Genomic DNA, 14,322 nt, shown 5'->3' with positions numbered 1-14,322 from the left:
TCCTGAAGTGTATCACAAAACTATCCATATGATCTATGAGCACCTGGAGGGAGTTGATACATCAATGGATGACATCATAGTATGGGGAACCACGAGAACTGAGCATGACGAGAGACTGAAAAAAGTGCTGGAAGCAACAAGGAAAACAAACCTGAAGCTGAATGGAGAAAAATGCCAGCTCGGGGTGACAGAACTGACATTCGTGGGAGATATCCATAGCAGTGAGGGCATCAGACCAGATCCCAGAAAGGTGTCCGCCATTGAGAATATGCCAAAGCCACAATGCAAAAAGGACGTGCAGAGGTTTAATGGAATGATCAACTACATGGGTAAATTCATATCCAACCTCTCAGAAAAGATGGCGCCACTGAGAAGACTAACTGAAAAGAACATAGAATGGGAATGGAATCATGAGCATGAGAAGTCATGGAGCGATCTAAAGAAACTGCTCACAGAGGAAACAGTTCTGAGGTTTTATGACCCAGCGAGACCCATCAAGATATCATCAGATGCATCACAGAGTGGGCTCGGTGCCGTTCATCTGCAAAAATATGACTACTGGCAACCTATTGCATATGCATCGCGCTCAATGACAGACGCGGAGACGCGATATGCTCAAATAGAAAAGGAGCTGCTCAGCATCGCATACGCCTGTGAAAGACTTCACCAGTTTGTGTCAGGACAAGCAATCAGTGTAGAGACTGACCATAAGCCCTTGATTGCATTGTTCCAAAAGCCACTAAATAGCTGTCCGCTTAGAATACAAAGAATGATGATCAGGCTGCAACGCTATACACTGAATGTTGCGTACACACCGGGTAAACTGATGTATACAGCAGACACGTTGTCCAGAGCTGTTGACCCAAGTGAGCCCGCAAACACCAAAATGGATAAAAAAGTGAACGCCTACGTGGACATGATCACAAGTGCACTGCCCAAAGCAGATGCAAAAATGGAGCTCATAAAGACTGAGACAAACAAAGATGAAACAATGAGACGACTGAGAAAAAGCATCTTGGATGGATGGCCCAACATGAAGCAAGACTGCTCACCTGACATGGCAGAGTACTGGAACTGCAGGGCGGAACTATCAGAGTTCGAAGACATCATCTACAAAGGAAGTAAAATAGTTATCCCAAAGAGTCTGAGAAAAGAGATGCTAAAAAGGATCCATGGAGGACATCTGGGAATCGAAAAGTGTAAGAAAAGAGCACGAGAGGTGATGTACTGGCCACGAATCAACCAAGATGTGACAAATGAGGTGTCAAACTGCACAATATGCCTGAAATATCGAGCAAGCAATCCGGTAGAACCACTAAAGCCACACCCAGCACCAGACAGACCTTACCAGAAGGTAGGCGCTGACCTATTCGTATCTCAAGGGAAGGACTATCTTGTAGTCACAGACTATTACTCCCTGTATCCAGAGGTTTGTAGACTGTACACCACCACTGCAGATGCTGTGGTAACATGTATGAAAGCCATATTCCCCAGACATGGCGTGACAAGCGAGGTCTTCACAGACAACGGACCCCAGTTTTACAATGCAAGTTTCCGACACTTTGCCAAAGAGTGGGACTTTGTCCACACAACGTCAAGTCCTCACTTTCCAAAGTCCAATGGTCTAGTGGAAAAATCGGTCCAGACAGTGAAAAGACTGATGTACAAGGCAAAAGACAGTGGAACTGACTTCTACCAGAGCATGCTTGTATACTGCACAACGCCGCTCGAGTGTGGTATGTCACCAGCCCAACTCCTTATGGGACGTCTGCTAAGGTCAAACCTACCCATCCCGGAGAAACTCCTGAAAACAAAAGAGGGGGAGAAAGTGAGGAAGTTCAAAGAACAACAGAAAGAAAAGCAAAAGTACTACTATGACAGAGGAACACAAAACTTACCTGAACTCCACACTGGTGACCAAGTAAGGTTCAAAGACAAAACAAACATATGGACTCAGAAGGGAACTGTCCTGAGTGAAGTTCAACCAAGATCATACACCATTCAGACAGATGAGGGTGCTGTTCTGCGAAGAAATCGTCGGGATCTTCTCATGGGACCAGCCACAGCAGGTCAAAAGACTGATACTGTTGAACAACCTGATCACACAGCAGGTCAAAAGACTGATACTGTTGAACAACCTGATCACACAGCTGAGAAACCATCATCTGAGGCAACAACTCAGGTTCAAGGACAATCAATCAGAAAATCCTCAAGACGCGTGAAGCCTCCTGAGAGACTCATTGTGCAAGTTTAAGGACTCTTGTTATAGAAGGAAGTAATGTTATCTTATTCTTTCTTCAAGTTCTAGTGTATTTACATATTTCATGTGAACACACAAAACAAGGTTAAAAAACCTTGATAATGATAATGATAATGTAAGTTCATTAAGTGTTACAGTTAAAATGCAGAGTAATACAAAAAAAATATGTTGTTAGATAAAAGTAAAATACTTTTGTTTTAAGAAAGGGAGATGTAATGATATCAGCAAATAGTGATGGTATTTGCCTGTTTGATTATTTATGCCTTACCAGCATATTTGCCTGATTGATTATTTATGCCTGACCAGCAGAGGGCATGTGAGAGACAAGCAGTTTAGTTTTAGTTTCGTTTTAGATGTATCTCTAAGATGGTGTCTCCTGTAATGCTGTTAACTGAGTTGAACATACTTTAGATAAAAAAGACATCTCTTTCATGAATGTGTCATCATTGAACCCACATACAAATCAATACACTAGCCTCTTCACCTCTTGGGTTAGAGGAAAGGAAATGCCGGTTTTCAGCGCATGCGCTGTGCATGCTGAAAACCGGCATTTCCTCCGGCCAGACGCGTGAGTACCCCTTCCGTACTCACGTGTTTGGGGAGGAATTACTGCCCCATTAGGGTAACAGTGCAGCCAGAGCAGTGGGCAGTATAGAAAGAAGTTTATTGCGGCAGCTAACTTGTGCGGCACCTGACCTTTAAGTGTTTGATAGAACAGCAAAGAGAGAGCTTTCCTCCGCATTTAACTTGTGCAGTAGCTGACCTGGGAGCGCTTCCTGGGATAGAGCTCTACTCTGCTTCTAACCTATGCTTACCTGACTTTGATGGAGGCCACCCTTGTGTTCAAATATCTCCATGGCCTCGCCCCTCCCTATCACTGTAACTTCCTCCAGCCCCACAAATAGGGCGCTGGTGAGACCGCACCTGGAGTACTGCCTACAGTTTTGGTCTCCATATTTAAGGAAGGAGATACTTGCATTGGAGGCAGTGCACAGAAGGTTCACTAGGTTGATTCCTGGGATGAAGGGGTTGACGTATGACGAAAGGTTGAGCAGGTTGGGCCTATACTTGTAGGATTCGCAAAATTGTACTTTGTATTAATAAGGGTCAAATGGCAGAAGAGGCCATGATTTTTAAAGACTGTTTTAAAAGAAGCCCAGGAAAAAGTGGCATACAAAATGGCCACCATACCATGTGACCGGCTTATTGGGACATTTTAAAATGGTTCCTGCGAAACCTCAGACAGCTTTGTGGATTCAACCCACAGTAAGTTCTGGAAGCCGTTTCTGAGAGAACGAAACCAGACCCACACATATACATATGGATTAGATGCAGATCCAGTCAAGATCGGCCTGGAGACAGAGGCCATCTAAATGTTGACCCAGACAAAAGGGGACAATTTCATATTCATGAGAACAGCACCAAGGACTAGATAACGAGATCAGCAGGACATTAAAAACAATGAAGGTAATTCCAGACCAGAGGTGGGCCTTTACCGGCCATCGAAAACATTTTAAAATATAATAACTACCCCGCTGTGCTCCCAGCCCGCCAAAAGTTAAACAAAGACTAACCTGATTTTGGGCGGGAAGTGGAGACTCCTGAAGAAAGGTATAACTGGAGTTGTTGGAGACACAAACAGACACCGGAGTTGCAGTTGCGGAGACAGTTGGGGACACACACTCGGAGAGAGACACGCGACCGAGTGGCAGTGGGTGAAGAGGAGTCGCTTCGGGAGAAGATCAGCAAACTCCTCTCCACCACCGGAGGAGGAAGAAGAATTAAGCCAACATCAGGAAGGCCGTTCGAAGCCGGCGTCCCGCCCCGGGGAAAACATCAGGAGATCATCGACCATCCCCGGGCCGTTGCCGAAACGAGAGGCCATCGACCCAACTCGGGAGAAGAGACAAAAACAAACTGAAGAAACGATGGGAGCCAGCCCAAGGCTCCTCTGACCGGGGTCGAGCCGACGATCCCCAACCCCGCCGACATCCAGAACCAGCCGGTGTCCAGCCACCCCCGACCCCCACCTCAGGAGAGAGGTGTGGCACAGCTCGCAGGGGCTCCACGATCCACGTGGAGACGGAACGCCTGAAAGGATCAAATGCAGACTGGTTCAAAACCTGTTACTTGCTAGTTGGATTGGTGAGCATGTTTCTGGCCCTTCACAATCAGATCTAGATAGGTTTACTAAGGGGGTGGATTTAAGGGTACAATTAACATGAGTTGTTGTCCCTCGATGTTCCGTGTGTTTCCTTATTTCATGATGATTTTTGTAGAGTATAAGATGCCTGTATTTGCCTTAGTTAGTATTGTGTCGTTATGATTTGTTTGTGTTTTTCCCTCCCATGTACTCTCTTATCTGCTTGCATTTGATTTGATATTTTTCCTTATGCAATAAAATTTCATTTTGTTTCATCAAACTTGGTCTACAAGAGTTTTCTCTACATTGTAGTTCCTGCCCCAAAGTCCAGAGTACAGAATCTAAGGGGCGAGTGGGTCGAACCACTCAAAGTTTTACTGTGCAAGAGAGAGAGGCCTCTAGAGAGAGAAACCTCAGAGACACCTCTCGAGGAAAACCCCTTACATACTCATTGGAGTTTAGAAGAATGAGAGGTGATCTTATCAAAACATATAAGATTCTGAGGGGGATTGACAGGGTGGATGCTGAGAGGATGTTTCCCCTAGTGGGAGAATCTAGAACTAGGGGGCATAGTTTCAGAATAAAGGGTTACCCATTTTAGAACTGAGATGAGGAGGAATTTCTTCTCTGAGGGTCGTGAATCTTTGGGATTCTCTATCCCAAGAGAGCTGTGGAGGCGGAGTCAGTGAATATATTCAAGGTGGAGATTGACAGACATTTGAACTACAAGGGGGTCAAGGGGCATGGGGAGAGAGCGGGAAAGTGGAGTTGAGGCCAAGATTGGATCAGCCATGATCTCATTGAATGGCGGAGCAGGCTCGAGGGGCCGATTGGCCGACTCCTGCTCCTGTTTCTTATGTTCTTAAACCTCCGAGAACTCTGCATTCCTCCATCTCTGGCCTCTTGTGCGTGCTCCACTTCCTTCGCCCCCACCAGTAGCAGCGTGCCTTCAAACTGTCTAGGCCCGAAGCTCTGACACGCCCTCCCTAAGCCTCTCCAACTTTAAACCTCTCTATCCTCTAAGATGCTCCTTAAAACCTACCTTGGTGCACCCGAGAGTCAGTTGGTAGCACCTTTGCCTTTCTGAGCCAGAATGTTTGGTTTCAAGTCCCACTCCAGCGACTTGAGCATATAATCCAGTGCAGTACTGAGGGAGTGCCGCACTGTCGGAGGTGCTGTCTTTCGGATGAGACATTAAACCGAGGCCCCGCCGTCTCTTTCAGGTGGACGTAAAAGATCCCATGGCCACTATTTCGAAGCAGAGCAGGGGAGTTATCCCCGATGTCCTGGCCAACATTTATCCCTCAATCAACATCATTAAAAAAACACAGATTATCTGGTCATTATCACATTGCTGTTTGTGGGAGTTTGCTGTGCGCAGATTGGCTGCTTGTTTCCTGCATTACAACTGTGACTACACTCCAAAAGTGCTTCGCATTGGGACATCCTGAAAGGCGCTATATAAATGCAAATTATTTCTTCTTTCTCTGACGCTTGCCCTAACATTTCCGTGTCTGGCTTGGTGTCAAATCTTGTCTGATTACACTTCTGTGAAGCGCATTGGGACATCTTGCCAGATTTAAGTCGCTCGTTGTTGTTGCTGAATGGGGCATTGCAGAGGGGGCTTTACCCCTGCATCTGCTTCAACTGGCTTGAGGGTGCTTGATAAGGAGGTTGTAGAGGGACCTTTGCTCTGCGTCTAACTGCGCTGTGTCTGACCTGGAACTGGGTACTGTTGACACTGAGTGCCTGAAATGGAAACCTCTGCATTGCGCAGCTCCGCTACATAAGAATTAAACAGCCCACTACAACCACAGCTGCGCTAGACTTTAACAGGCTCTGTGTTGAGCGTGGCAGAAAAGAGATCAATACCCTAACTTAAAAAAACTCCACAGCATTGCATTTATAGAGTGCATTCCCGTATCTCTCCGTTACATCTCAAAGCTTCTCGCTCGCAGTCAGTCATGTGAATCACTTTGATGTGTAGGGACTATTGTTACATAGGCGAATACAAACACAGGCTAAAATACTTCCAGGGACCTGAAACTTCACTCAGAACAGTAACGTGTTTAACAGGTGTCTCATAACCAACTATCTCACAGTTATGTACACACAGGGTGGATTGTCAGCTGTGTCTCACTGAGTTCTCGCCTCTGAGTCAGAAGGGCAAGCCCCACTCCAGAGACATGAGCACAAAATCAAGGCTGACACTCCAGCGCCGGGCGGAGGGAGTGCTGGTTGTGCACAGCAAGGTCCCACAAACAGCAATGACCAGGACATCTGTTTTAATGATGTTGTTTGAGATTTAAATATTGGTCAGAACACTGGGGAGAACTCCACTGCTCTTCTTCAAAAGAGTGCCATGAGTCTTTTAAGGGAGTAGACGGGGCCTCAGTTTAACGTCTCATCTGAAAAACGGCACCTCCGTCAGTGCAGCACTCCCTCAGCACTCCACTGGAGTGTCGGCCTAGATTTTGCGCTCAGGTCTCTGGAGCGGGACTTGAACCCATGAGCTCCTGGGCACCACACCTCAGGAAGGATATATTGGCCTTGGAGGGGGCGCAGCTCACACTCACCAGACTACCACGCTAAAAGGGTTAACTCACGAGGGCAGGTTGCATAGAATAGGCTTGTATTTGATTGAGTATAGAAGATCAAGGGGTGATCTGATTGAGGTGTTTAAGATGATTAAAAGATTTGATCGGGTAGATCAAGAGAAACTATTTCCTCTGGTGGGGGGGAGTCCAGAACAAGGGGGGCAGAACCTTAAAATTAGAGCCAGGCCGTTCAGGGGTGATGTCAGGGAGCACTTCTTCACACAAAGGGTGGTGGAAATCTGGAACTCTCTCCCCCAGAAAGCTGTTAATGCCGGGGGTCAATTGAAAATTTCAAAACTGAGATTGATCGATTTTTAGGGTATTAAGGGATACGGAACCAAGGCGGGTAGATGGAGTTAAGATACAGATCAGCCATGGTCTAATTGAATGGTGGAATAGGCTTGAGAGGCTGAAAGGCCTCCTCCTGTTCCTATGTTCATTCCTATGGTCCTAGAGGACCACTGATATCCTCAGAGTCACTGCTAGCACCTACAAGAACATTTTAATGTCCTGGGTTGGGTGCCAGACCCTTTTTCACTCTATCCGTTTCCTGCTATTTAACCTTTTGGTGTCATGACCTTTTGGTGTCATGACCTTTTGGTGTCATGACCTTTTGGTGTCATGACCTCATCGCCATTTCCATCAGCTCCACCTCTGCTCTAGTCAATCGTGACCTCAGTTATGGGCCTTGTTCTTTTGTGTTGGTTTTCTCAGTGGAAATACTCCCACAGCCAACACACATAGGAACAACCTTTCACGAAGGCGTGTGTCACGGATGCCTCAATCTATTGATGAGTCATCTCTACTCTGCCTTAAAGTTTCTACAATCTGTCAACCCTTTCGGAGGCTAAGTTCCCACCACATAACCCTCAGTCAGGCAGTGCACCATCTGGTGACCACCCCTCCCTGCCCCAGCATAAATCACTTGATATCAAACAACTCTCACATGAGGTGAACAAGGCACTTGTCTGTAGATAGTCAGGGGCCTTGTGAACCTCTTCTGAGAACCCATGTTGCCAGAGGAATTAAATCCCGAGGAACCCAATGCTGGGCAGATTAACATGAAGATTTGTGCTCCCATGTGTAAGAATTCCAAAGAGGGGGTGAGGGGAGGGGTGACATGAATCGGTCATTCATGATAGAAAGACTTATGAAATAACACTGAGCAGCCTACGGGTGGCGCTGTCCAGGGAGAGTATAACTACTCGGGCACGGGCCCAGCTTGCGCAGGACATTCTTAACAGGAACTAGTGAAGGACACAACTAGACCTCCATGTTGTAAAACAGTTGATTAAAGCTTTGTTTAACGCTTAGACCAAGTGCCTAGCAGTTTTCTAACATCAAGGGGCCTGTCAACCAGTCCGGCAATGAACTCATGGACGTATTTTCAACACAGGCATAGCAAGATGAGGCTCAAGAAGGAGCAGCGCACTGCAGGTTAGAGATAAACCACAGGCTGCTCGGTTTACAGCAGCTGATATCGAACCTCATCCTTCGTCGGGCTTCAGCTTTCAAATCTTTTTTTACCTTTTTCCGTTAAATTGATGGAAAGATAATTATTTTCAAACGAGTATAAAACACCTCGGGACATGTGTGTAAGAACTTTATGATCTCTCAGAGTTCTTGGACAAGGCACCAAAATAGGTAGCAACCAGTCGTACTTGGGCAATAGAACCAGAATTTATTAGGCATAGTGCAGAGTAATATACTTAACAACAGGCGATAGTTGAACGAGTAGCTCGCAGCCCTTGGTCCCTGGAGCCTCTCGGACACAAGTGATGTTGGCATCAGTCTGTCCCTTCGCTCTTGCATCTCCGCGGTAGATCTGTGTGGCGTTTCCCTTTGTATACCAAGGTTTGATCCCTTTTTCTTATCAAAGGTTCGCTTAACCAGTGCCCATATATGGTTTTTAACAAAATCACCTTGGCAGCCCTGGGGAGGCGGGTTTGAAGAGGCGGGACTGCCGGGAAAATGGCAGAATCTGGGAGCGGGTACCCATCCCGCTCCCAACCCGCCTCCGTGCCATCTTCCCAGGAGGCGGGTGCCCGACCCGCGCCGGGTCCTGTCTCCTCCAGGCGGGAAGGGGATTAGTGCCAATTAACTGCCTGTTAACAGGTAGTTAACGGGCAGTTTTTTGCCTAATCCCTATTTTAAGCCCTGAAGTGTGGGCTTCCCGATGGCTCCGAACCTCACCAGGGTCAGCGAGGCGAGCTGTGGGTCTGCGGGAGTCGGAGGGGCCGAGATGTCCGTTGTGCAGGTGAGTGATAGGTGCATGTGTGAAGAGGTTAGAGTGTGAGGTATGTGTAAAGTGTTTTTAAAGCTTTACCCACCTTTACTTCTTCCTGCAGGCTTCCTCCCTTCAGGTCTCGGGAGTCCCTCAGCTCACCGGCACAGAAAGCAGAATGGCCGCTGAACTGTCAAAAGCTGCAGCATTCTGCTTTCTGATCAGGAAGGCTTTCTAATTGAGCCTTGAGTAAAGACTCAACTTAGAGGACAGATTGTCAGTGATTGACAGCTTCACAGAGCCGTCAAATACTGACATTTCATCTGTCAAAAGCTCTTGACAGATGAAACATCACTCGCTGATGCCACCTGTAACCGGCTTTCCCTTAATTGGCCTTCTAGGCCCGCTGGGCGGGCTTAACAAGGTCAAGCAAGGGAAAATAGCGTGGGTTGGCCAGAAGTCGATGGAGGCGGGACTAAAACCCGACAAGTGGGAGTCCCGCCTCCAAAAGCTCCCCATTGACAAAATCCAGCCCCTCGGTTCTAATGGACAGACTGTTATTGTCACTCAAATTAAGGGTAGCATCCTGACTCCTCCCAGCCTAACCATGCTACCATTGTTTACCGTTATCAGACATCCAATCGTGAGCCACGTAGCTGTGTGTCCCTCCGTTATCAGAACCAGTCTTGACTAGTCCGGGCTGTCTTTGCAGTTACATTTTGAGCAAACCTTAGTATTTTAGCGACAAGTTAATGTGGCTCATACCCAGGAGTAATTATGGGTAAGATTAGTTGGACAATTGCTGCAGTTAAATTTATACATACAGGAAACTCTCTTTTTACCGGCACCTAAATAACCAGAAATCTCTCTTAACCGGCAAAATTCAGGAGTAGGTTCAGGTAAATTTTACTTCATATCAGTGGCCGTGTAACCGGGGTTCCTGGATCTGTGGCCGTGTAACCGGGGTTCCTGCACCTGTTGCCATGCAACAGGGACGCCTGGATCTGTGGCCGTGTAACCGGGGTTCCTGCACCTGTTGCCATGCAACAGGGACGCCTGGATCTGTGGCCGTGTAACCGGGGTTCCTGCACCTGTTGCCATACAACAGGGATGCCTGGATCTGTGGCCATTTACGGGGCTCTTGTACCTTGGTAAGTATACCTCTCTGTAATCCGGACTTTTTGATCAACCGGCAGCACACCGGTCCCGTCGGTGCCGGATAAAAAAGAGTTTCCTGTATATTTATATGGTTCTCATCTACTAAGGACCTCTAATTATCAATCTTTCACACACATGGTTCCCGTTCTCTTTCATCCCACTGGTAAAGGTCGAGTGACAGACTCTGGTGTTGAGGAGAGCAAACTAGCCATGACCTCCTCAGTAGACGTTAACCAAGAGGCAGTGGCCAGTGTTAGCTGTGGCTCAGTGGGTAGCACACTCATCTTTCAGTTAGAAGGTTGTAGGTTCAAATCCCACTCTTGAGGGACTTGAGCACAAAAGCAAGGCTGACACTCCAAGTGCAGGGCTGAGGGAGCGCTGCACTGTCGGAGGAGACGTTAACCCGAGGCCCCGTCTGCTCTCTCAGGTGGACATAAAAGATCCCGTGGCCACTATTTCGAAGAAGAGCAGGGGAGTTCTCCCCAGTGTCCTGGCCAATATTTATCCCTCAATCAACATCACAATAACAGATTATCTGGTCATTATCACATTGCTGTTAGTGGGAGCTTGCTGTGTGCAAATTGGCTGCTGTGTTTCACACATTACAACAGTGACTACACTCCAAAACGTACTTCATTGGCTGTAAAGCGCTTTGAGACGTCCGGTGGTCATGAAAGGCGCTATCACAGAAATGCAAGTCTTTCTTTTCGGTGAGATTCGCAAACAAAACAAAATACTGCGGATGCTGGAAATCTGAAATAAAAGCAGAAAATGCTGGAAACACTCAGCAGGTCGGGCGGCATCTGTGAAAAAGAGAGAGAAACAGAGTTAACGCTTCAGGCCGATGACCTGTCTTCAGAACTGGCCCCCCACCAGTAGTTTCTCCCCCGAGTCTCCACTCCCCCAGTTCCAACGAAAGGCCATCGACTCGAAACGTGAACTCTGTTGCTCACCGGCAACTAGGGATGGGCAATAAATGCCGGCCTTGCCAGTGAGGCCTGGCGTAAGAAAACTCACTGAGCACTTGGTGTGAGTATAAAACAAGGCTTTAATCAACTGTTTCACAACCATGAGATTCTAGTTACATCACTAGTTCCTGGTTACAAAAGCGTCCTGAGCAAGCTGGGCCCATGCCCGAGTATTTATACTCCTTGGACGGCGCCACCAGCTGGCTGTCCAGTGTTATTTCATGAGTCATTTCTTCATGAATGGTAAGATTCACGACAACGCCCACATCCCGTGAATGAATATATTAAAAAAAATACCGAAGCCAATTGCAGGATCCCGACCGCTGTGAGGCGCAGTTAATCTGAACACAGACTTAATCTGAGATTTGGGGATCTTACAGTTTAAATCAGATTAAATCAGGTACTTTCCTTCCAGGGTATACCAGCGAATACCACAGATGCACTGATTACTAAAGGCTTCCTGTAACCAGGCTGAAGCTCAAAGCCTCCAGCTCGATTTAATCAATTGTAAACATAGAAACATAGAAACATAGAAGATAGGAGCAGGAGTAGGCCATTCGGCCCTTCGAGCCTGCTCCGCCATTCAATGAGATCATGGCTGATCATCCAAACTCAGTACCCTGTCCCTGCCTTCTCTCCATATCCCTTGATCCCTTTAGCCTTAAGAAATATATCCAACTCGTTCTTGAATATATTTAATGAATTGGCCTCCACCGCCTTCTGTGGTAGAGAATTCCACAGGTTCACCACTCTCTGGGTGAAGAAATTCCTCCTCATCTCTGTCCGAAATGGCTTACCCCTTATCCTTAGACTATGACCCCTGGTTCTGGACTCCCCGGCCATCAGAAACATCCTTCCTGCATCTAGTCTGTCCAGGCCTGACAGAATTTTATAGGTTTCGATGAGATAACCCTCTCAATCTTCTAAACTCCAGTGAGTATAAGCCCAATTGACACAATCTCTCCTCATGCGTCATTCCTGCCATCCCAGGTATCAGCCTGGTGAATCTTCGCTGCACTCCCTCCATGGCAAGAACGTCCTTCCTCAGGTAAGGCGACCAAAACTGCACACAATACTCAAGGTGCGGTCTCACCAAGGCCCTGTACAACTGTAGCAAGACATCCTTGTTCCTGTACTCGAACCCTCTTGCTACGAAGGCCAACATACCATTTGTCTTCTTAACCGCCTGCTGCACCTGCATGCTTACCTTCAGCGACTGGTGCACAAGAACACTCAGGTCTCTTTGCACTTCCCCTTCTCCCAATCTGTTGCCATTCAAATAATAATCTGCCTTCCTGTTTTTGCCACCAAAGTGGATAACCTCCCATTTATCCACATTATAGTGCATTTGCCATGTTTCTGCCCAATCACCCAACCTGTCCAAATCATACTGGAGTTTCACGACATCCTCCTCACAGCTGACCCTCCCACCCAGCTTTGTGTCATCTGCAAATTTGGAGATATTACATCCAATTCCCTCGTCCAGATCATTAATATATATTGTGAACAGCTGGGGTCCTAGGACCGATCCTTGCGGTACCCCACTAGTCACTGCCTGCCACTCGGAAAATGACCCGTTTATTCCAACTCTTTGCTTTCTGTCTGCCAACCAGTTCTCTATCCAAGTCAATACCTTGCCCCCAATCCCATGTGCCTTAATTTTGCACGCTAATCTCTTATGTGGGACCTTATCGAAAGCCCAGGCATCAGCCTCTCCTGCTGCCATTCAGCGTTTGCTGGGGTCCCGTGCAAAGTAACGCTTCAAGGACACCCTCAAAGCCTCCTTGAAAAAGGGCAACATCCCCACCAACACCTGGGAATCCCTGGCCCAAGACCGCACAAAGTGGAGGAGAAGCATCCGGGAAGGCGCCGAACACCTTGAGTCTCTTCGCCGGGAGCAAGCGGAAGCCAAGCGCAGGCAATGCAAGGAGCGCACGTCAACCCAAGCACCCCACCCACCCGCCCCTTCAACGACCGTCTGCCCCACCTGAGACAGAGACTGTAGGTCCCACATTGGACTCATCAGTCACCCAAGATCTCATTCTTAATGTGGAAGCAAGTCATCCTCGGTTCCGAGGGGCTGCCTAAGAAGAAGAAGATTTCCTGCTGCCTCTGGCACCTCTCCCTAACGCGGCACTGGAAGATCTGTGATGGGCTGCTGTTATCAGATGGGGTGAAGATAACGGTCTGGATTTTCCTCCACCGCCCTGCCTGAAATCAAACAGGATAGCGGCGAAATAGACGACCAGGCCTAGCTCCGCCTCCCTGCCCTGAGCTCATTTTCCGTGACCCCTGACCAAGCTGGGACCACCAGTGGACACGCCTTCTCTGTCTACTGCATGGGAATGCCAACCCAGGTGAGGCCTCGGTTGCCGTTGGATTTTCTGACCATCTATCCCCACTCTTCCCAGGACCACTACGTTACCATGGACTCAGCTCCTTCAGAACAGGAGGGGGATAATAGTGTGGGCAATTTTTTAAAGCTTATTATAGGATCATACAGTGCAGAAGGAGGCCATTCGGCCCATTGTGCTTGTGCCAGCTCTTTGAAAGAGCTCTCCAATTAGTCCCACTCCGCCTGCAAACCTTTCCTATTCAAGTATTTATCCAATTCCCTTTTGAAAGTTACTATAGAATCTGCTTCCACCACCCTTTCAGGCAGCGCGTTCCAGATCACAACAACTCGCTGCGTAAAATAAGTCTCCTCATCTTCCCCCTCGTTCTTTTGCCAATTACCTTAAATCTGTGTCCTCGGGTTACCGACCATCTGTCTAAAATATATTCTTCGAAATAGAAATGTGTTCTATGTGAAAATAAAATGCCACTCTCTTCCTGCACCCACTTTACAATTGTTAAATTGCACCATTTTGTTTATATTGCCTCTCCTCGTTCTTTCTTCCTAAATGCATCACTTCACATTGCTCTGCGTTAAATTGCAGCTGCCACCTGTCTGCCCATATCACCAGCCTGTC

The sequence above is a fragment of the Somniosus microcephalus genome, chromosome 31 (genome assembly GCF_052327205.1).
Source record: "Somniosus microcephalus isolate GS21.2 chromosome 31, FLI_Smic_1.0, whole genome shotgun sequence".
NCBI classification, from domain to species: domain Eukaryota; kingdom Metazoa; phylum Chordata; class Chondrichthyes; order Squaliformes; family Somniosidae; genus Somniosus; species Somniosus microcephalus.
Note: the sequence above shows the minus strand (reverse complement) of the source record.